This window comes from Peromyscus maniculatus, chromosome 12, assembly GCF_049852395.1.
Source record: "Peromyscus maniculatus bairdii isolate BWxNUB_F1_BW_parent chromosome 12, HU_Pman_BW_mat_3.1, whole genome shotgun sequence".
In the NCBI taxonomy this organism is placed as follows: domain Eukaryota; kingdom Metazoa; phylum Chordata; class Mammalia; order Rodentia; family Cricetidae; genus Peromyscus; species Peromyscus maniculatus.
The window spans coordinates 55552042-55574333 of NC_134863.1; positions in this window are offsets into that span (position 1 = coordinate 55552042).

A 22292-nucleotide genomic window follows, 5' to 3' on the forward strand; every position below is an offset into this window, starting at 1 on the left:
AAGCAACTAAGAGCCTCCAAATGACATAATAGGAATATAATTGCTACTCTCAGAAAGCCGGCTTTTCCACTACTCCTATCTGAATCATGCCATTTGAAGAATTAATATGAGCACTTTTGGTGGATAATTTAAATACATGTGTTTTCTCCCAATTGAAGACAGTATCACATTCAGTTTTCTTCCATAATTTAGTCTTTCATATAGGATGTTTAGTGGTATAATGACTTACAATAATAAACAGTATGACAAAAACGTAAAAGAAACCTGCCTTTGCTATTAAACACTAAAATATCAGTAACAGCTCCCCAGGTCTCCAGACAGGACTGTGCCAGCATCTGAGGGAGCAGGGAGACATAGTCAGAGAAAGGTAGTCACTGTATGAACAACAAATCTACTGCTGAAAAAACGAATAAGATCTGTCAGTATCTCTAGATGTCCCAGTTCAGAATTAAGAATGTAGACGGTAAGGAAAAATGTTACGCACCGAGAGTACTGGAATGTATTAGTTATAAAATGCTTAGAGAAAATTGACATTTCCAGCCATGTGCTTTTGGTTCTAGTTTTAAATGAATTATCTAGAGAATAATAAAGAACTATAAATAGTCTAATATGTAGTAGAAAACACAGAGAGAGGGAGAGAGGTGGGGGCAGAAACAGAGGGAGGAAAGTAGCAATAAATACAGTACAGTTATTAAAATTCCAACAAATATATTTTGGCATGCCCATGGTGTAAAGGTAACAATTTAGTATTTTTCAAGTCTAGCCATGTTATCAATAGAATGAACTGTGATAGATAATTTTTTAACATTTCTGGACTTAATATAAACAATAACAACCTTATTTTTTTATGCATAATACATGATTGAAAAATTATTGAATGAGAATTTAGTAGTGTGAATTGTTTTAAGACAAGTGCTTACAATCATAGGCATCATGTATAAAGACTATAAATAGTATCTAAATGATGGAAAATTCAGTGTGTAGCAGATTCAAAGGAAACAAGTAAGAGGGCAATTTTAAGTTCTTGGAGATTTAACCAAAGCCTTGCATGGTACTTGTATTAAAAGAAAAACATCAAGGAAAGCTCTTGGTGCTATGGTGAATAAGCATATTTATCAAAAATCCTTGGAGTTTTGTCAAAGGAAAATATTTGCTGCTGTAGTCAATGAGTGTATCCATCACACTCAGTTTCAAAAATAACCTCCAACTGCTAAATCAGAACAGTTAAAAACATCCAGCCAGTTAGTTATTTTCCATTCAACACATATTTTTAACAGCCTACTATGTGTCAGAAATTGTACTACACTCATAATGAAAAACATGTGCTTTCGAATTTAGGGAATTTATAATGTTCTCTTGGAGTCCTGCCAAGAGAGCAAGCTAAAAATTCTTGAAGTTTCACATGCACGTCTAACATCAAATATCTTAAGATATGTTGGACCTTTTATATTTACTGATTAAATAACCAAAAGCTAAATATCTGGAGAAAATACTATTTACCTGTAAAGAGTTCCTTAAGAAAAAAATGCAGGTGTGCTCAAATTTTGACATCAAAACAGGATGTTGTTGTTCTCTATAGTAAACTCTTGAGACTGTGCAATGAAGTTACAAGAAACAAACAAAAGTGAAACCTCACCACACATCATGTTAAGTAAGTTTATTATTTTGTATTCTGCTGTATTCATAGGTCTCCTCAGCAACATACATTTCATAGTCCTCAGGTTGGATACATCTAAATGAGCTCAGGTTATAGTGTTTGAAAATAAAAATTTCTTCAATGTATTATTTAATCCTAAATCTCAAATAATCAGAGGAGATAGAAAGCACAGAAAAACAAAAATGTAAGTATTCTTGGGAGCCAATTCACATACAACCTAAGTAGCAAGCAGATAATACTGATGTATTAACATCAATTGCACAAAATAGCTTTATTTTAGTAAGTCATAAGAAATAAAGAATTCTGAATTAATTGCTTTAATATTTATATTTTATTTACTGGAAAATATTTCTATCATGGATAATAATTTAACAGAAAGATTTTAACATTTTTCTCAGGATTATGAGTCATTTCTAAAAATTATGTTGGAAGTTTTCTACAGTGGATTTTGTTGCAATGACAGATAACCCTCTCAAAAGTATAATGCCAGTTATGTCTAAACATACTTCTTTCATATCTATGAAGTAAACAAGTTATCTTAAATACTCTAGTTAACAATAACAATAATAGGAGACATGATTATTTTAGTATTATATTTTAACTAATTTTAAATATTTTTATTTGCAGTTCTATCTCTTGGACATCCAAACTTGTGAAATATTGTTTCTTTAAAAATATGTCCTTTCAAGCTGGGCAGTGGTAGCATACACCTTTAATTCCAGCATGCTGAGGGATAATGCTTTCGTACTAGTTTAATAAAACACTGACTGGCCAGTAGCCAGGCAGGAAGTATAAGTGGGACAAGCAGACAAGGAGAATTCTGGGAAGAGGAAGGCTGAGTCAGGAGATGCCAGCCCGCCATCTAAGGAGCAGCATGTAATGGCACACAGGTAAAGCCATGGAACACATGATGACATACAGATTAGCAGAATTGGGCTGAGTTTAAGTGTAAGAGCTAGTCAGTAGGAAGCCTGAGCTAATGGCCAAACAGTTTTAATTAATATAAGCCTCTGTGTGTTTGCTTGGGTCTGAGTGGCTGTGGACCAGTGGGTGAGAGAGATTTGTCCTGACTGCAGGCCAGGCAGGACACAGAAAAACTTTCACCTACACCAGCATTTGGGAGGCAGAGCCAGGTGGATCTCTGTGAGTTAGAGGCCATCTTGGTCTACAGAGTGAGATCCAGAACATGCACCAAAATTACACGGAGAAACCCTGTCTTGAATAAAAAAAAGTCCTTTCTTCCTTCTGGAATATCTATCTTCATGTGGTCACTAAAAGTATAAGTTAAAGAAAAAAATCCCAAATTTAGTGTTATTGATGTTTTTATTTGATAATGTTTTCTTTATATTTTCCCTAATCTTGACAGTAAATTCAAACAGATTCATTGTAATTTCTGAGTCTGTCATTTACTGCCTTGCTGATCTCTTCTTAGTATGAAAATCCTTGTGGAATGTGTGTGGTTCTCCCTAAACCCTCCAAAACTGTACCTCAGAGAAATATGAAGCTTTTATGATTACTACATTGTCTATAGATTGCTACTGGGACTTTTGACTTGATAACCAGCAGTATTATTTTCTTTGTTTTAATGTTCCATGGATATGAAAGAATCCTTGAATTCCAGAAAATAAATATGGTCAATCTAAAAAAAAGTAAAATCAGCAACATTGTTTTTGAAAAGTTGCTTGACTGTTTGTCTATGATTTACTCATTTAATTACTTCTAATTAGACATCCATGATGCTAGAAGTCCAGAAATAAAGAGATACAATATTTGAAATGAAAAATATCAGTAAGGTTTCTCAGAATGCTCAAATATCTAGATTCAAATATTTCCATGAAAGTGGGCAGTATGATTCTCATCTCTAGGTGGTTACGTGTCTATGTATTTAAATGTTAGCAGATCATTGTAAGTGACACTTTTCAATAAATAATTACGGTAATTACCAATCGGTGGTACAATTAATATGAAACCATAGATGTAAAAGGAAAGTGACCCAGCAGACATAGCCTTTCAAAGGGAATAGGTGATTATATTAACTTCCTGTCCAAGGGCAGACTTCACAGTGATATTTAAAGAGCAACTGATGTTTTATCTTGAGGCCAGTACAAGAAGCATAATAAGTAGTCCCTTTTTTAACGTTTTTTAACTGGCAGTTTTTTATTTTTGGTTGGTAGTGTCTGAGTAACTTCTGTTTGTTTGATTAGTGAAGACTCAAGGTGGAGTTTTGTTTACTGGTTTACACAGATGTGTATCTCCCCAGTAGCAAATCTAAAAAGTAAATTATGAAAACTTAGCTATTGAATTATTCCATCTGATTCACTCCAATAATACCTAATGTCAGAGGGACAATTGAAACTACTATGTTGTACACAGTTGTATAGTCTTAATGGCAAATTTCAAATGTTAATATATAAAATCTCTATCAAATATTAAGCAAATTGATGGAAAATATAAGTTTTCCTGTGCACATAAAACAGGAACTTGAACAATTCAGAAAACTGATGAAATGTAGACAAAACTATCGCTGGAATTTAACATGATTCATTTACAATACAATAGAAAAATGTTGGCTATACAAATATCATAGACAAAGCATTTTATGCATAATGTAAAAATAACTTCAACTATTAACTCAGAGCATCCACCTAATGCCAATTCTTATAAAACCTTATAACTGCCAAAATTAAGGATCTCTATATCTATGGAGAGTATTAAAGCAAACCCGCTGAATGAAAATCAATAAAATCTGCTTCATATACAAAATTAATAGAATTATTTTTATTTTTCTTGCAAATGAAACTGACTTGGTGAATAATTTGCTTCAAAGTTAGTTATCTACTAAAAGAGACATAAGAAGTAGAGGCCACATTGACTGGGGTGATAGTACATAGTTTTCCAAAGAGTAGTTCTCAAATTTATGCTTAAGTTTTAGAGTTCAATAGGGACAAGAGAAATGATTTATGATGTGATTTGGACTACTATATATTTATGCATGCATAATAATATTCATTGGAAAATAATAATAAGAGGAGGTGACTTTGCAGCAGTGAGCTGTTACACCTATTTGGAAGAAGTAAAGGATGTTAACATTGATGTATTCTTAAATAAAGGAACAAAATGAATCTTTTTTTTTAATACTAGTAAAGACTAAATCTACCACAGAGCATAATGTGCCACTGGCAGATGCCTCATTCCTGCCGGTCAAACGCACACACCAGGAACCCGCCAGTGTTCAAACCTGCATTTTGTAGCGTCTAGCTGCCCGTATGAGACAAGAAGCAGGAACTTGGCTCTGTTTAGAATTGGTTATTAAATATTCTCAGGTTTAAGGTGGAAACTCGAGCCGTTGGGCGCCATTTGTTGCTGGAGGGCTTCTCTCTAGCTTCCACCAAGCCCCACAGTCCCACAATCCACGTATAAAATAATCACTCAGACGCTTATAATACTTATAAACTGTATGGCCATGGCAGGCTTCTTGCTAACTGTTCTTATAGCTTAAATTAACCCATTTTTATAAATCTATACCTTGCTACATGGCTTGTGGCTTACCGGCGTCTTTACATGCTGCTTGTCCTGGCGGTGGCTGTAGTGTCTCTCCCCCCTTCTTCCTGTTTCCCCAATTCTCTCTCCTTTGTCCCGCCTATACTTCCTATCTGGTCACTGGCCATCAGTGTTTTATTTATATAGAACGATATCCACAGCAGGCATGGGAACACAGATTAAGCTTACCTCAAATTCCATGTTCCAATGAGCAAGCAGTTTCACAGGGTTTTTAGTTTTACAGAACAAAATCATAAATCAAGGCAACTTTAAAATGCATTGGTGACTCTGGCTATTATGAATAATGCTGCTACGAACATAATTGAGCAAGTATCCTTGTTTGGTATGGTTGAGCATCTTTTGGGTACATGCCCAAGAGTGATATTGCTGGGTCTTGAGGTAGATTGATTCCCAATTTTCTGAGAAACTGCTATATCGATTTCCAAAGTGCTTGTACAAGTTTGCACTCCCACCAGCAGTGGAGTGTTCCCCTTATTCCATATCTCCAACATAAACTGTCATCAGTGTTTTTGATCTTAGTCATTCTGACAGGTGTGAGATGGTATCTCAGAATCATTTTGATTTACATTTAATTGTATTTTGGCCATTTAAGATTCTTCTGTTGAGAATTATCTGTTTAGATCTGTACCCCATTTTTAAATTGGATTATTTGGCATTTTGATGTCTAGTTTCTTCAGTTCTTTGTATATTTGGAGATCAGCCCTCCATCAGATGTGGGGGAAACAACCTAGATGCCCTTCAACTGAAGAATGGATAAGGAAAATGTGATATATTTACATGATAGAGTATTACTCAACTGTAAAAAACAATGACCTAATGGAATTTGCAGAACAATGGATGGAATTATAAAAAAATCATCTTGAGTGTGGTAATTCAGACCCAGAAAGATAAACATGGAATGTACTCACTCATAAGTGGATATTAGGAGTAAAGGACAGGATAACTAACCTACAATCCACAGCCCCAGAGAGGCTAGGTAAAAAAAGAGGGCCCAAAGAGGGATTCATGGATTTCCTTGGTAAATAGAAGAGATCTCCTGGGTAAACTGGAGGCAAGGGTTGGGGGGATGTGAGAATGGGAACTTGAAGGAGGAGTTTGGGTGGACTGGGCAGGGGAAGGAGCTTGGAGGTGGGATGGAGGGGGTGAGTAAGGAAGGAAATGACTTGATGGGCAGCATTTTAGGGTTAGGGAGAAACCTGGTGCCAGGGAAACTCCCAGGAAACCACAAGGATGACCCCAGCTAAGATGCTTAGCAATAGTGGAGAGAGTACCTGAATTGGCCATCTATGTAATCAGATCAGTGACTGCCTTAATTGTTATCATAGAGCCTTTATCCAATAACTGATGGAAGCAGATTCAGAAATCCACAGTCAAGCACTGGGCCAAGCTCTGGGAGTCCTCCTGAAGAGAGGGAGGAGGGTAGATGGGAGTGTGGGGAGGGAACGGGAGGAGAAGAGGGAGGGGGTTAGTATGTAAAGTAAATGAAAAAAAAAAGTTATTAAATAAATTAAAATATAAATGGTTAGTATGTAAAGTAAATGAAAAAAAGTTATTAAATAAATTAAAATGTAAAAAAAAAATGCATTGGTAGGTATACCAGAGAGGTAGGTAAAATGAGATGGGGGAGCTATTGTATGGGCCTAAGATGCTTCTTAGCTCTTGGATTGGCAGGAGTTAGTGTTCTGCTAACTTAATAGCTTCTAAGAGGTTTTAATTTATAAACACGAGGTGTTGGTTCAGATACTGAGTGAGGCAGAGAAGAGATATCCCAGAAGGCTAGAACTAGACCAAGATAAAGTAATAAGCTTATGAATCTACAATATTCCAGTCTTGCCACAATATTGAAATTCCTATTGACTCATCAGTCTCTGTAGATACAGAAACCCCTTCCAGGAGTTTTTTGTTCATAGCCAAACATAGCTTCTTTTCAGGAATTTTCATTCATAAAATTACTAGTTGAATACCAACAATGAAGACATTAAAATAAAAGAGGGTCTACTTGGGAAAAATGAGGGAGTGATTGGAGGTGGGAAAAGGAGAAAGGGACATTTGAATATGATAAAAACAACCTACATGTGTGTTTACATATATATATATATGTATGTACATAGTCATAATGCCATCTATTATTATGTGTAATTAATGTAATTATATCACAATGTTGTATGTAATAATAAAACCATAAAATATGTAACACATCATTGAAAGAAATTAGAGATCTAAATAAATAGACCAAAATAAGAATTTAGAAAAAAAAGATAGATGACTATTATCTGTGACTACTGTAGACCCATGAAACCTAAGTCACCCTCCTTAAATCAGTTTGAGAATTGGCTGAAATGACATAACGGTTGTAGACTCTCGACCATCAGAGACTGAGTCTGTCTAGTTTTCTTGGCTGTGAACTGGAATTTTGACTTCAAGACACTGCTGTCCTAAGGTGGCATGAACAGCCTTCTAGCCTTCTCTGCCAAAGAGAGAGATGTGTGGATAAAGGTACCTTGGATCTCCAATCCATCAGTTAGCTTTCCACACTATGTGGAACAGAAGATCCATCTGAACACTGACCCATGGATCATGAGACATAGAAAGCTAAGAGGATTCCCAGTGCTCCACTCACCTTGTGTTTTCTATACAAAATGAAGCCAATGGGAACACTTCCATCAATGTTACCTGCACATTGACACTGGTAGCTAGAAGGTATGATTTTTTAAAATTTAAACTCTGTTCTATTTTTGAGATTTTTATAATGAATACTATATTCACATTATTTCTAGTCTCCCTTCTCTCCTCCAGTTCGTCCCATGTCTCCCCAATCCCTCTCAAATAATTGAAGCTTTTTATGCTTATTATATGTGTAACACACATATATATGAATACATGCATATATATATATATATATATATATATATATATATGATGACAGATACATAGATGGTAGAACTTCCTAAGTCCACTTTGTGATATTCATATGTATATGTGTTTTGTGCATGCTGATGCAGGTAGATGAAATATCACAAGGTCTCATCCCTAGAGGGGTCTGATTTGAACTCCTATAATATGAAAGAAAATTCTATCACTTGTACTTTGATTTGAGGTTGGCTTTGGTTACTCTGTATTTTCAGAATAATAAAAATATTAAAGGCTTATGAAAAGACAGAATTCTGTATCAAGTCTCCACAGAAAGATACTCCCTCACCAATCCACTTACAATAGCATATCCATTGTTTAACATGTGCATTGGATAACACTCTTCTGGGCTTCTTTGTTTGTCTGCCTTGTGCTACTACTCCTTTTACACAGTGTGTGGTGTTCACCTTCACATTCTCATATCACTTCCCAGAATATAGTTAATTTGTTTTGTTTACTATACAGTACAATCGCTGCATCAATGTTAATATATGTAAACTGGTTGAAGAAATGAAACTTTGCCTTAAAGTTTGCCTAAGCATCGGTTAACTTTCTTTTACAAATGAAAATGCAAGTTATTCTAATTAATTAAAAATTATTCAAATTATTTAAAAGAATATGCTATCTTGTTATTGTCTAAAACTACAAAAAAAAAGATTTCTAAAATAATAAATCCCAGCCCACATACTTTTTAATGTTATAGTTTCCATGGCATTTTCTACAACTATTTTTTAATATTCATTTTTATAACAGTAGCAATATAAAAAGCTAATTTTAAATGAGGCTTAAAGATGAACTAGCTGTCTCTAGAATAAAAAATCAACTAAATTAAAGATTTTTGTTTTCTATTGAGTTTTGTGGAATTTAGAAAACACTAATAAAATGTTACCTTCCAAATTAATTTTTTAATTTATTATTTTATGTGTGCTTGTGTGCCACTGTATTCATATAGAGGTCAGAAGAAAACTTGTAGGAGGTGATAAGTTGAGTCTCTCCTTTTACCATATGGGTCCGAGGTATCAACCTAACATCCTCAGTCTTGGCAGCAAGGGTTGTTAGAGGTTAAGCTATCTCACTGGCCCCTAGCTTCCATATTTCATGTATTGATCTGTATAATTCATGATCATAAAAGTTTGAAAGTATTTACTTTAGCAAATACAAATTTCTAATGTCGTTGAAAGTCTTTGGTGATAAATTAATTGCTCTGTTTGGCAAAGAATAGGAACAAAAACAATCTGGAAGGCTTTCATGTCAAAGTGAAATTCACTATAAAAGAGTAAAACATATAGAGAGTGGGTCTCCTCTTTGGTTTAAATGAACACTATTAATGGGCTATTCACAAAAATCTCTGTGTGACACCATTTCCCTAGTAAACCTTTATGTAGAGGGAGTGGAGCTATTTTGTATGCCTATTCTTTGTTCTTCATCTATTTTCTCTTCCTCATGTTTATATTACAGGAGGGAAGTTGAGCAAATAAAAGAAGAAGTCAACTGAGGAAAAACCACACAGAAGATTAGTGGCCTCAGGAATAGGAACAAGGAGCAGAAATCCTCCAGGCGTGTTGCTTGCATGACTAACAGTACATTTTAAATTTCATCTAAATGACATGAGAAGCTACATCATTATTCTCCTGAATTAATTTCTCTTTCCCATGCAACAATGACTGTTCTTCTTATCAACCATTCTCATAATGGGGAGTAAACAACCACCTCAGCAACATATATTATTAAGATTCCTCTTTTTTAGGCCAGCTGTCCCTGCAATTATATTTTATAAATACATTCTGCACAGCTCCTCTCAGTTGAACACAATAATGTAATTTTACTGAATGACTCTGCAGAAGGTCTAATTGTTTCTTGAAGCAGGGCTCCTGATGTTATTTTGCATTTAATTCGCGACCACATGCCGAAGGTTATTATCTATGCAGCAGCCAATGGAAATGTTTTCTAAGCTAAAAAAAAAAAAAAAAAAAAAAATTCACATACATTTTAACCTGTGACTTTGAAACAATTCCAGTGTGTTGGTCAAATACACCTGAGAGATTCACTGTATTAAATTATAAGCCTTATGCACATAGAATCAAATCCACATTTTATCCAAATATATACTCATTGTAACATTATTGAAAAATATTAGTATAATCCAATTATCCACATGGTTATTTTAAAATATGTAAATAAATAAAATATCCTAACTGCTAAATGAATAGTTATTGAGTGAAGAACATGGAAGTCTACACAAAAGCTTCATTAAAACAGATCAGGGAGTTTGCTCTACACTTGTTCATTTTCATGCTGGTGTGTGTGTGTGTGTGTGTGTGTGTGTGTGTGTGTGTGTGTGTGTGTATTGTGTGTGTGTATTATTCAAGGTATGATTTATTTAAAAGGAATATAATAATACTATTAGAATTTCTCATCTGGATGTTGGTCAAACAAAACAGAATCAATATTTTAAAAGGACAGTTCTAAATTCCAAAACACAATTTTAAGAAAATGATCTTTTCTGCATGAGTTCTTTACGCAGTGGAATTTAAAACAATTCATGATTTTTCTACAAATGGAAATAAATAATTTGCACACCTGTTATACTTGAGAGGGAAAAAAAGCCCTGCTTAATAATTAAGTTGAAAAAAATATTTATAGCTAAAATAACAGAAAATTAATTTGAAATAATAGTTTAATAGTAAATATAACAATTGAATATGCTTCATAAGAGAAAACATTTTTTGTTTGTTTGTTTCTTTTGAGATGGAGTTTCTCTGTGTAGCTCTGGCTGTCCTAGAACTCTTTCTATAGACAAGGCTGGCCTCAAACTCAGAAATACCCCTGCCTCCCAAGTACGGGGATTAAGGGCGTGCACCACTCCCACCACCCCCAGTTAAGAGAAAACTTTTTAAAACTTACACCTTTAGGTAGTTTCATAATGAGAAACCTGTATGAACACACCAATTGTTATAATAAAACATCAACTTCACTAAATGAGACTTAGCAATAAAATGTATCATAGAACTATACAAATAAATAAATTCCAAGAACTGTTTTGTAAAATCAAGAGACAAAAGAGAAGGTATGTGATTTTGGTAAACACTGACAGACACCAATGCTGCTAACCATGTGATTATCATGGTTCTGCAAATTCTTTCAAGTCAGGTGGACAAAATAATAACTGCAGTTGATGAGGCTGTTAAGTCAGGAATACTGAAGATTCATTATATCATAAAGTCCTTTGTACCATGCAATACTAGGGGCTGCATGTGGAGGAAAAGCCATATGTGAATAAATGGAATCTTTCTTTCAGATCTTAATGCATTTTAAGGTATGTTTTATTCAATCTCAGAAAAAAAGATAATTTTAATTCAGAAAAATAATGTCTATCATCTAGCAATTATATTTTTTATCACAGACTGGTGCTAGATGTTTAGATTAACTTTTAATCTATTTTATACAATGCAATTTTTGCTGTGGCTTTAATATAAATGGATTATTCGTATTACGCTTAACAAATGAAGTTATTTATAGACAGACCATTTCTTTTAGTAAAAACATTACATTTGTACAATTGGGTAGATTTGTGCAGGACTTTGGCTGTTGACTAAGCTTCTTTACTTGGCCAGAGTATAGTCAGGACCTGTGAGCCCTCTGCTCACTGGGTGAGAACTTGGGCTTTGGTTTTGGTGTTAGAGTCTCTATTTAGCAAGAAACCTACGAAGTCAGTTAGCAAGAATCCTCCTCCTCAGGACTCTCTGCCAAATATCTCATCTTTATCACCCCACAGGTGATGTCGGATCACCCTTGGCTGCCTGTACCAAGAACCCTAATGGGCTGTTTAGGAATAATTACCCTAAAGGGCACCTAATATTCCATGCACTGCTCTCTTAACCATAGTTTTTAGACTCTTCTCTACTTTTTCTCACTCTTTTTGGAGATGAACCCAGCTTCTGTCTCTTGCAGTAAAATTTGTCTGCATTGTTCCTTTTCTCCCAGGCTTTTTGAACAGTGTTCCTTATCATCATTAACAAACGCTACAACAAAAATCATATTCCTTTTAAACATCCTTGGGCTTTTTTCAGATCTCTTGGATTAAGACTTGAATTCTTTCAGTTTTTCTCAGATAGTAATCTTAAAATCAGTAAGTTGAAATATATAAAATTTGCAAAAGGAAAAATCTCCGCATTAGGGAAATACTTTGGTATATCAGTGCATATGTTGATTTATAAGCACTAAAACACATCTACTTAGGAGAATATTTTATTTCTTAATATTAAAGAAGAAAAAATTGCAATTCTTCACTTCCTTGGCCACTTAATAGCTTTGAATACCATCTTAATCAAAAATTTCTCTGCTTTTCCCCTTCATGTTGGCAGCTAAACACAAGTGGGAAAAAAAATGCTCACTTGAAATTGTGAAAAACAATTTTGATTTTTTTTTCTAGACACATCCTACCCAGCTCTGTCTATAGTATACTCTTCCAGCCACCCAGGGATCATTCCAGATTTTCTTTAACCATGTAGCTTCACATTCTTCCAGTCCTACTCATCATTAAGATCCAGCTCAACTTCCCACATCTTCTGAAGGATGTCCCATACTCTTCCCTGCTCAAGAGTGTCATGGCCCTCCTTCCTTATACCATTAACCATATGTTTTCCTCTCAGTCATATCAATTAAATGGTGTTTAATTATAATTAATTAATTAATTAATTAATGGTGTTTAATTATAATTAATTATAATTAATAATAAACACCATCAAATTAAATGGTGTTTCTAGTTCAAAGGAAAAATGAAGTCTTTCTTTTCTATTCCCAAAGCAGCTTATTACTATCTTCATGAGAGCCAGGGCAAATGGGATTTATAAATCCACTAGTTCTCTTGTCATTTTCTCTCAGTTCTCCTTCCTTCGTTCTTACTGCTCCTCAAGAACTGTTCTAAAGATGACCTGTAGCATGAATCTTCAAAGTTCTTATTAATAAAATCAAACCCGAGGCCAGTTATTGGGGTGAATACTGGAAGGTCAGAGAGACAGAACAAGCCATAGCTATCTCACCTCGCCAGATCCTCAGCTGGTCTTGTCTCCTCAGACTGGAGGCCTCTGAGTCCTCATCCGGAATGGGTCTCAGCTGAATTACTGCTTAAAAGCCTGAATGCTTAACCAGCCAAATGCTTAACCAGCTAAAAGCTTCTAGTTTCTGGTCCTCACGCCTTATATATCTTTCTGCTTTCTACCACCACTCCCTGGGATTAAAGGCTGGCTTTCTGGGATTAAAGGCATGTGTCACCATGCTTGGCTATTTCCAATGTGGCCTTGAACTCACAGAGATCCAGGGGGATTTCTATCTCTGGAATGCTAGGATTAAAGGTGTGAGTGCCACCATTTTCTAGCCTTTGTGTCTAGTGGCTGTCTGTTCTCTGACCCCAGATAAATTTATTAGAGTACACAATATTTTGGGGAACACAATACCACCACATTTCCTCTCTTTTTGTCTAAAATTAAAAAAGCTTATAACTAATACAAGAAAAACTCTCCAATAAGTATATACAATATATACAGCCAAAAATTACATTAATGATGTCTAGTCCATTAACATTTGACAGATTCAGATGAAAACTTCATTATATATATTAACAATGTCCAGTCCAGTAACATCTGATAAACTCAGACCAAAAAATTTTCATTGCTTATCTTATTTAAAACAAGTAGTTCCTTTTTAAAAGTAGATTCCATAATCTCCCTCTTTATCTTATCATATCCATATTTTCTCTTTTTTCTTTTCATAATAGATTCATTAATCTACCTTTTGTCATTTTTATATCTTCCCCTTTTTCTTCAGTGTAGATTCAGTGATCTACCTATTTATCCTATTATTTCTTTATCTTTTTTCTCAGAGTAGATTCGATGATCTATCTCATATCTATATTCTCTTTTTCTTTTTGCTTTCTAGGGGTGAATATATCTTTAGGGAATGGGTGCCAGATATTGATGTAACCAACCGTCTTTTTAAATAAGAAACACAGAAACAATGTAAAAGAGAAAGCCAAGAGGTCAGAGCTCAGAACTAAAATCTCACCCTTCCTCCTGCTGTGTCCCAGCTTCCCGAAGAGACCTATTTCCTGTCTGTTCGTCTATTTATAGTATTTTGTTCTGCCTTCTCATTGGTTGTAAACCCAAACACGTGACTGCCTCGTCACTGTCTGAATGTACAGCCCCCTAGGTCTTAAAGGCATATGTCTCCAATGCTGGCTGTATCCCTGAACACACAGAGATCTATGGGATTAAAGGCATGTGCCACCACCACCACACTCTTGCTATGGCTCTAATAGCTCTGACCCCCGGGCAACTTTATTTATTAACATACAATCAAAATCACATTTCAGTACAATTAGATTACCACCACAATGACCAATGTTGTTCTTGGGGTTTTTTGGATCTAGCAGCAGTCTATGACCTTTTGCCATATTACTTGTTCTAATAGGGCTGGGATTTTTACCCCTACATAAAATCATAATTTCCCCTCTCTTGACTCCTGCATAACTTCGGTTGGTTTTTCTCCTCCTTTTCAGGTTGTTCCATGTATCAGTCAGAGTTCTCTAGAGGAACAGAACTTATACAATGGAGTGTGTGTGTGTGTGTGTGTGTGTGTGTGTGTGTGTGTGTGTGTGATTTATTAGAATGGCTTACTGGCTGCGGTCCAGCTACCACAACAATGCTTGTTTACCAATGGAAAGTCCAAAAATCCAGTAGTTGTTTAGTCCATGGGACTGGATGTCTTCGGTGGTCTTCAGTATACATGGAATCCTGAAGAAGTAGTTCTAATGCCAGTGAAGGGATGGATTTACCTGTGAGGGGATGAGCAAGAGCAATCAGGCGAAGAGAGAGTGAGCGAGCTTCCTTTTCCCATGTCCTGCATACAGGCTAAAAGGTGCGGCTTGCCTCAAAAGATCTGTATTAAAGGTAGATCTTCCCACCTCAGAAGATCCAGATTAGAAGTAGGGGTTTCCCCTTTCAAATGATATAATTAAGAAAAAAATCCCTCACAGATGTACCCAGACACCTGGGTTTAAATGATTTCAAGATCTAGTCGGCAATCAAAGATTGCCACCACACTCTTATTCTGTTTTACTCACTGGTTCTTCCTTTCTTTTTCATCCTCTCCATGCTAAAGGACTTTCAAAACAGCCCTATGTTACTCCTCTTTTCAAACTGAACTAATATCTCTGCTTCTTTGTCTGAACCCATGGTTTTAAATAGCTTCAAATCCTAAATTTTATCCAAGTGGACAAGGCTTTTTGTTTTTTTGTTCTGACACGTACAAATTCTAAACTTCTGCTCAAGTTTTCCATTTGAATATGAAAATACACGTTATACATACGTGCCCACATCCAGATTTCTAGTCTGCTCATCAACATATTTGTCTATCCTAAAGCATGGAATCCATGGCTCATGTGTTCTGTTAATCTGGAAGAGATTGAATAGCTTGGTAGCTCTTAGTTAAAGGCACATTAATAAAAGTAGCAATAGCTATACACAGATAGCAAACTAAAGTATAACGCACTGATCCTGGCACCAAACTCAGGAAATTTTTCTAGCTGTGCAACAAATCAACCACTGAAACACTGAGTTTTCTATACATATAGTTTCATTCATGAAGCAGCAAAATATGAAGAAATCTGCATGCCAAATCTATGTGAGTCTATGGCTTGGGATATTTAGGAACACAAGTGAGACAAGAGTTATTTGGATCCAACTTCATTATATATTACCATCATGACCTACATGTCAGAAAACAAGTAATGGACATCAGAGGAAGTTCAAATGATTTAGACTTGATTGGGAAAATAAGAACTGGTGGTTTATCCAGGTTTTCCTACAATTTCAATATCTGAATTCTAGTTAATCATGGTTGTAGAGCAATTATAAGTGATAGTGTTTATCTTAGTTTATGTTTGTGATCATGATTTTTTAATTCCTAGAGGTAGTGGCTATTCGCAGACTTTAAAACATATGTAAAGTTTGATAAGTAAACTAATGAATATATTGCTAAAATGGCATAACTGAATAATTGTAATTTAGAGAAGCATTTCTCTTTGCTACATCAAAATAAGACATTTCCAGCTCAAATCTGGCATATATGGGGTAATAGGTAATCTCCAGACATAATACCTTCCTCAGGACATATTGGTGATTGGCAGCTGCTGGATTAGGAAATTTATTTTATTTTATTTTTGAGACTGGTCATTGGTAGGTTTTCCATGCTCCAGCGGATGGCCCTACTGCATGCATGCACACACACACACACACACACACACACACACACACACGCACACACACACACACACACACACACACTATGAACTGACACAGCTGAGTTGTATCTACTTTGTGCTTACACATACCCACACACAATGAATATTTATAACTGATGGCCTTAGGAACGTCAAGATTTTAGGCTAGACTGTACTAAATGCATCTGTCAGTGCTTTCAAAACTGTGTATGCCATTTACATTTCTTATTAAAATGATAACTAGAAAGTTCTTATAAAAATAAATGTGATAGCACGTGCACACATATACCCAAATTAGCTTCAAAGTCTATATGGTTTCTCTTTTTCTTAAATGAAGATTGTGGAGCTTCATGTTTTTCATTTGTTGATATACAATTTGTATGACATTTTCATAAATCTAATTGTATTTGTTTATTTTTATTCATCAGTTATCTCCACAACAAAGTAATTCGGCTTTTGTGTTCAGGTTTTGAATTAGCTAGAAACACGAGCTACTCAATTTTCTCTTTGTAATGTAGATATTAATGTAGTATAAAACTCATTATTACTATTGGGTAAAAAAAATACATTGAAATGCTGCAGATCAAATCCTGATGCTTGTACCTACTATAACTTCTAGTAATGAGAACTTGTTTATGTAAGGTGATTTAATACTTTTGCAAAGCATACTGAATTACACTTTTAGAGTTACCATAAAAATAAATCCCACGGCAACCAAAGGACATGCCTGTAATCTTAGTTGCTTGGGAGGCTAAAGTACAATTATTTGAACCTGGGAGTTTCAGATCGTGTCTGGAAGGGTGAAAGGTTAAAGAAAGGAAAAGCACCATGAACCAAAATAGTTCATGAGCAAACTGTAAGGGGTTTTGATTAGTTCCTTCCTTGGTTGGAAAATGAACTCCCTCTCACGGTTCTTTCTTTTGTGTTTCCTCTTCTTTAGAGAACATGAGTCATATTTGGGTAATGTTCACCTGACCTGCCTCATTTTAGTGGAAATGGTTCTTTAAGGGCATGCTATCTAAATAGTAATTTTTTCTAACAATTAATAAATAAGATCTCTTGAAACTAAAATGGTTTTGTACAGAGTAGAAAAGGGAAGCTGAGAGAGATAATAACATTAAAAGATTTTCTAAAAAGTCATATGTAAACCTATTACCATAGAATCCTTCCAAAATATGTCTATGCAGATACATGAAAAGTTAAAATGGAATTATCCTATAATGGGGCAATAATGCCCCCTATACATCAAAGACTAACAAATAAAAGACATAGAATCAAGCATAAGTTACATTTTTTTTGGAGTCCCTGGCCAGTCATTAGAGATCCCGAAGGCCTCCAGATATTACAGGCTATAACCAATACCAATAGTGAGTTCATCCTTCAGAATGTAGCAGTAAGAGCCTATGGCTAAAGAACCTACGTCTTTGAAGCATAAAACATGCAAAATAAAGCTGCCTCTGATCTGGATTCTTCAACATTCCTGGTTAGCATTCACAGTGAGGGGGATGTGCCACGTATGCCAACAAAGCAGAAGAGTAACCATTCATTATATCTGTGAACCTTGTGAGCTACAATAATGACTGGTTGAACAAGACAGGCTTGCTGTGGGATGCTGTTCTGTTCTGTATGCCGTGAATATGTTTCTCTGACTGGTTGATAAATAAAACGCTGATTGGCCGGTAGCCAGGCAGGAAGTACAGGTGGGCAAGCAGACAAGGAGAATTCTGGGAAGAGGAAGGACAGAATCAGGAGCCGCCAGCCAGACACAGAGGAAGCAAGATGACAAGGCAGAACTGAGAAAAGGTACCAAGCCACGTGGCTAAACACAGATAAGAATTATGGGTTAATTTAAGTGTAAGAACTAGTCAGTAATAAGCCTGAGCTAATGGCCAAGCAGGTATAATTAATATTAAGCCTCTGTGTGCTTATTTGGGGGAAACGAGTGGGAGAGATTTGTCCTGACTGCTGGCCAGCCAAGACACAGGAAAACTTCTAACTACACATGCTCACTAATGCAATAGTGGCATGAGCATCAAGAGAGTAAACAACTGCTCTCTGATTGAATTTAGGGCTCATACCATAAGATAAAACACATACATGGTATCATTATTGAGCCACGAAACTATGGCTAGACAGCATAGACTTGTAAAGAAACCTACTATTACTATGCCTAATGGACAGTATTAAATCAACTCCCATTGACCTTTCATTATAACCACTGATTAAGGCATCTCTCAACTCTTAGCAGAGAAGCTCCTGTTTGTAGTAGATGATGATTAAGCTAGAGATGCACAGTTGGCTAAGGTGCAGAAAACAAAAATGAAGAATACTCAGCCTTAAAGGGAACCATAGTCCCTCATCCACAGTCCAAGAGATCATTGCAATACAGGGACAGAAAGAGTGTAAGAGCCAGCATGGTGGATGACAATAAAAAAATGTCTTCTGGACATAGCAGGACAGCTGCACATATAAATGTACTGTGTACTCTTTACTTTGTCTATTGTGAACAGTATAGAAATAAATGTGACATGCATAAGACTTGTGTAAGCCCAAGGCAGACCAAATCACATTATGGAGACAGAGAGTTGGATACAAAGTCTCTCCCATAGACCAGAGCTATCTACAATTTTTAGCTGCTGGATGAGGAAGTATAAATTTTTATAAGCATGTATCCCCTAACAAGACAACCATGTTCCAGAGGAATGTCATATATTCAAGAAGATTTGTGCAGAATATTTGACCTTAATGGAGAAAAGACACAGAGTTAGGTGTAAATCTAAGGACTGTTGAACATGGAAAAAGCTAAAGGAGAGAGGGTAAATATGATCAAATAACCAATAAAGCCAGACATAAGTAAATGTCATTTTCTGTGGTACTGGAGCTTAAAACATCAACATATAAATTTAAAGGGGACATACTTGGAGCCATAAAATAAATGTATACATTTGACAAGGGTTCTAGATATTGTCTTCTATTGTGTTTGACTTGTTTATCATTATCTAAAGTTTTAGATTGTAAAGTGATGAGACAAATATCTTTATCTACATTCATGGGAGAAAATCTGGTTTAACAATAGATACACAGTTTCATCCACATTCTTTCATGAGCCACAATTTCATTCTTATTTATGGCAGAGTAACATCTATTGAGTATAATTTTGACATTTGCTTCATTTACTCACTTTGGATGGAACTCTAGGTTATCTCTCTACTTTGTCTATTGTGAACAGTGTAGAAATAAATGTAGAGCACAAGTATCACTTTATTATATGCTAACTTAGAATTCTATGAATTTATCATCCAGATATTCTATTACTGAATTATATAGTTGTTTAATTGTTTTTGCGATTTTTTTTAAGACAGGTTTTCTCTAAGTAACAGCACTGGATATTCTGGAACTCATTTTGTAGACAAGGATGGCTTCTAACTCACAGATCCACCTGCCTCTACCTGCAGAGTGTTAAGATTAAAGGCATGCACCACCATGCCTGGCTTAAAATATTTTTTTGAGAAACCTCCATACTGACTTCCATAATGGCTACACAAATTTGTAGCCCACAGAAGTGAATAACAGTTCCTTTTACTTCAAGTTTTATTGAATACTTACAGATTCTTTATCTTGATACTAGCCCCTTGACAACATTAATATAAAATATCAATGTATTTTTAATTCACTTTTCATTAGTGGCTAAGACTATTGAACACTGTTTCAAACATTTATTGGTCATTTGTATTTCTTTCTGTGGGCCCTGTTTATTCAATCTATTAGTCTACTTACCAATGTGATGGTTTGACTTTTTCTTGTTTATTTTTTAAATCTATTTACAGACTGTCCACAGTAGGTCCCTGTTAAGTGTATGGTTGCAAATACTTTATTCCCATTCTGTGTAGTGTATACTTACCTTGCTAATCTTTCCCTTTGTTTTGCAGAAACTTTATAATTGTATGTACACTGTTTCTTAGGATTGTTCCCAATGTTGAGTCTTTTTCAAAAAATCCTTGCCTACACTGACATATTGAAGTGTTTTCCTCTGGTAGTTTCAGGTGTTAAGGTCTTTGGTCTATTCTGAGTTTATTTTAGGAAGGTGAAGTTACATTTTTTACATGAGGAGACCCAGCTTTCCCAAAACCACTTGTTGAATATGTTATCTTTTTATGGCATGTTTTTGACAGCTTTTGAAAAAAAAAGGTGACTTTTACCATATGTGTTTATTTATAGATCATCTATTCAATTCTATTAATTCACTTTGATTCCAGAACCATGCTGTTTTTGTTACTATGGTTCTGCAGTAAAGGCATTTTGAGATTAAAATTAGGCATTGTGAAACTTAATATTATCTTTTGAAATTACAATATCAAAATGATTCTAATATTCTATAATTTTATCAAGTGTCATTATTATAACATTCTAAAGATATTGTTCTTTTCATTGTATCCTACTTTATAGAACAAAATAAAACCAAGTACTTTTTTCATAATGGACTATAAATACTTATTATACACTGAATATAACATTCCTTTAGTTGTTTGTTACATTTCGTAGTTTTTAATTAGGTGGGTATTACAAAATAATAATAGCACTTTCATAATGTAGAAATGTGTTCAAGTATTTCATTCAAGCACACAGTAATTTCTAAATGTCATCATTTAGTTAACAAAATAAGGCAATAAAAACACTTCCAAATGAAAGAAAAAGGAGGCATAAAGTACTTTCAGTGCCCTAGTTCTCATGAGTTTCCCTCAGTTGAAGGTAAAGAATGGAAAACTGAAATACTGATTACATAATGATTTGCAAGCTAGACAAATTGGCTTAGTCATCCACCTCATAATACTGGTCTTTTTCTCATATTACATCATGATGTGTGCAAGTATCCCCTGAAACTAAGCAATTCATTCCTCCAGTGCAAGAGTAATATGTATGAGGAGAAAATGAGTTTATTGCAACATTCCCACTCGAAAGAATGCACTTCATGGTTAGAATCAATTAGGACTCAAATTTTGCCCCACCACCAGCAGCAGCATGAGATGCTAATACTGAATAATAATTTTAGAACATTATAATTCAAAATTTAGTTTAGTTCCTAATAGCGTTGAAGTTTTGAAAGCAAAATCCAATCTCACAGATTTTATAATTTCTGAATTTAGCACACTTATTTTAATGTTCCCCCGTGCCAAAGGAGAGGACATGTTTGTATGGGGAGAATGAAAAAGTTATGCAAACAATAAAAAAACCAAAGATTTTTCTAGTAGTATGTACTTATAGATGTAATATTTTCTATTATATTCAAATTTCTCTGTGAATTAAAATCCAGTTAATGATAATTAGAATGAAATTAATCACATATTATAATTTAAGTAAGCTGAATCTTTGGTTAAGGAGACCTTTGTAATAAAAATTTGTGTTAAATTTTTAGAAAATTTTAAAATATGTGATTTGAAACAAAATTAAAACTTTTATGCAATAAAAATCATATTAATTTTTTCTATATATTGATATTTTAAATACAACAAATCAAGTTATGTGGTGTATCAGATACCAAGCAAAAAGAAAATGGCAATAAATTCTTAGAGGAAAGAGTCAGAAGTGTTCTCCTCATTCTAACTAGAAGATTTAGGTACTGTATTGTAAGACAGCCATCCTATGAACAGTTAACTGTCATGCTTAAACTGACTGAGGATATGAGATATAGTTGTTAAATTCATGGTCATTTTACACATTTAGAAAAACATTAGTTCCAGCCTACCAGGGCTTATTCTGGAGGAAGCTTAGAATTACACACTTTCTACATCTGTGGTGCATGCTGTGTCCCTCAAGTCATCTAATCACACTAATGACTGAGATAGAGACCATTGATATGAGATTGCTGTTTGGGGGACTTTGTCCAGC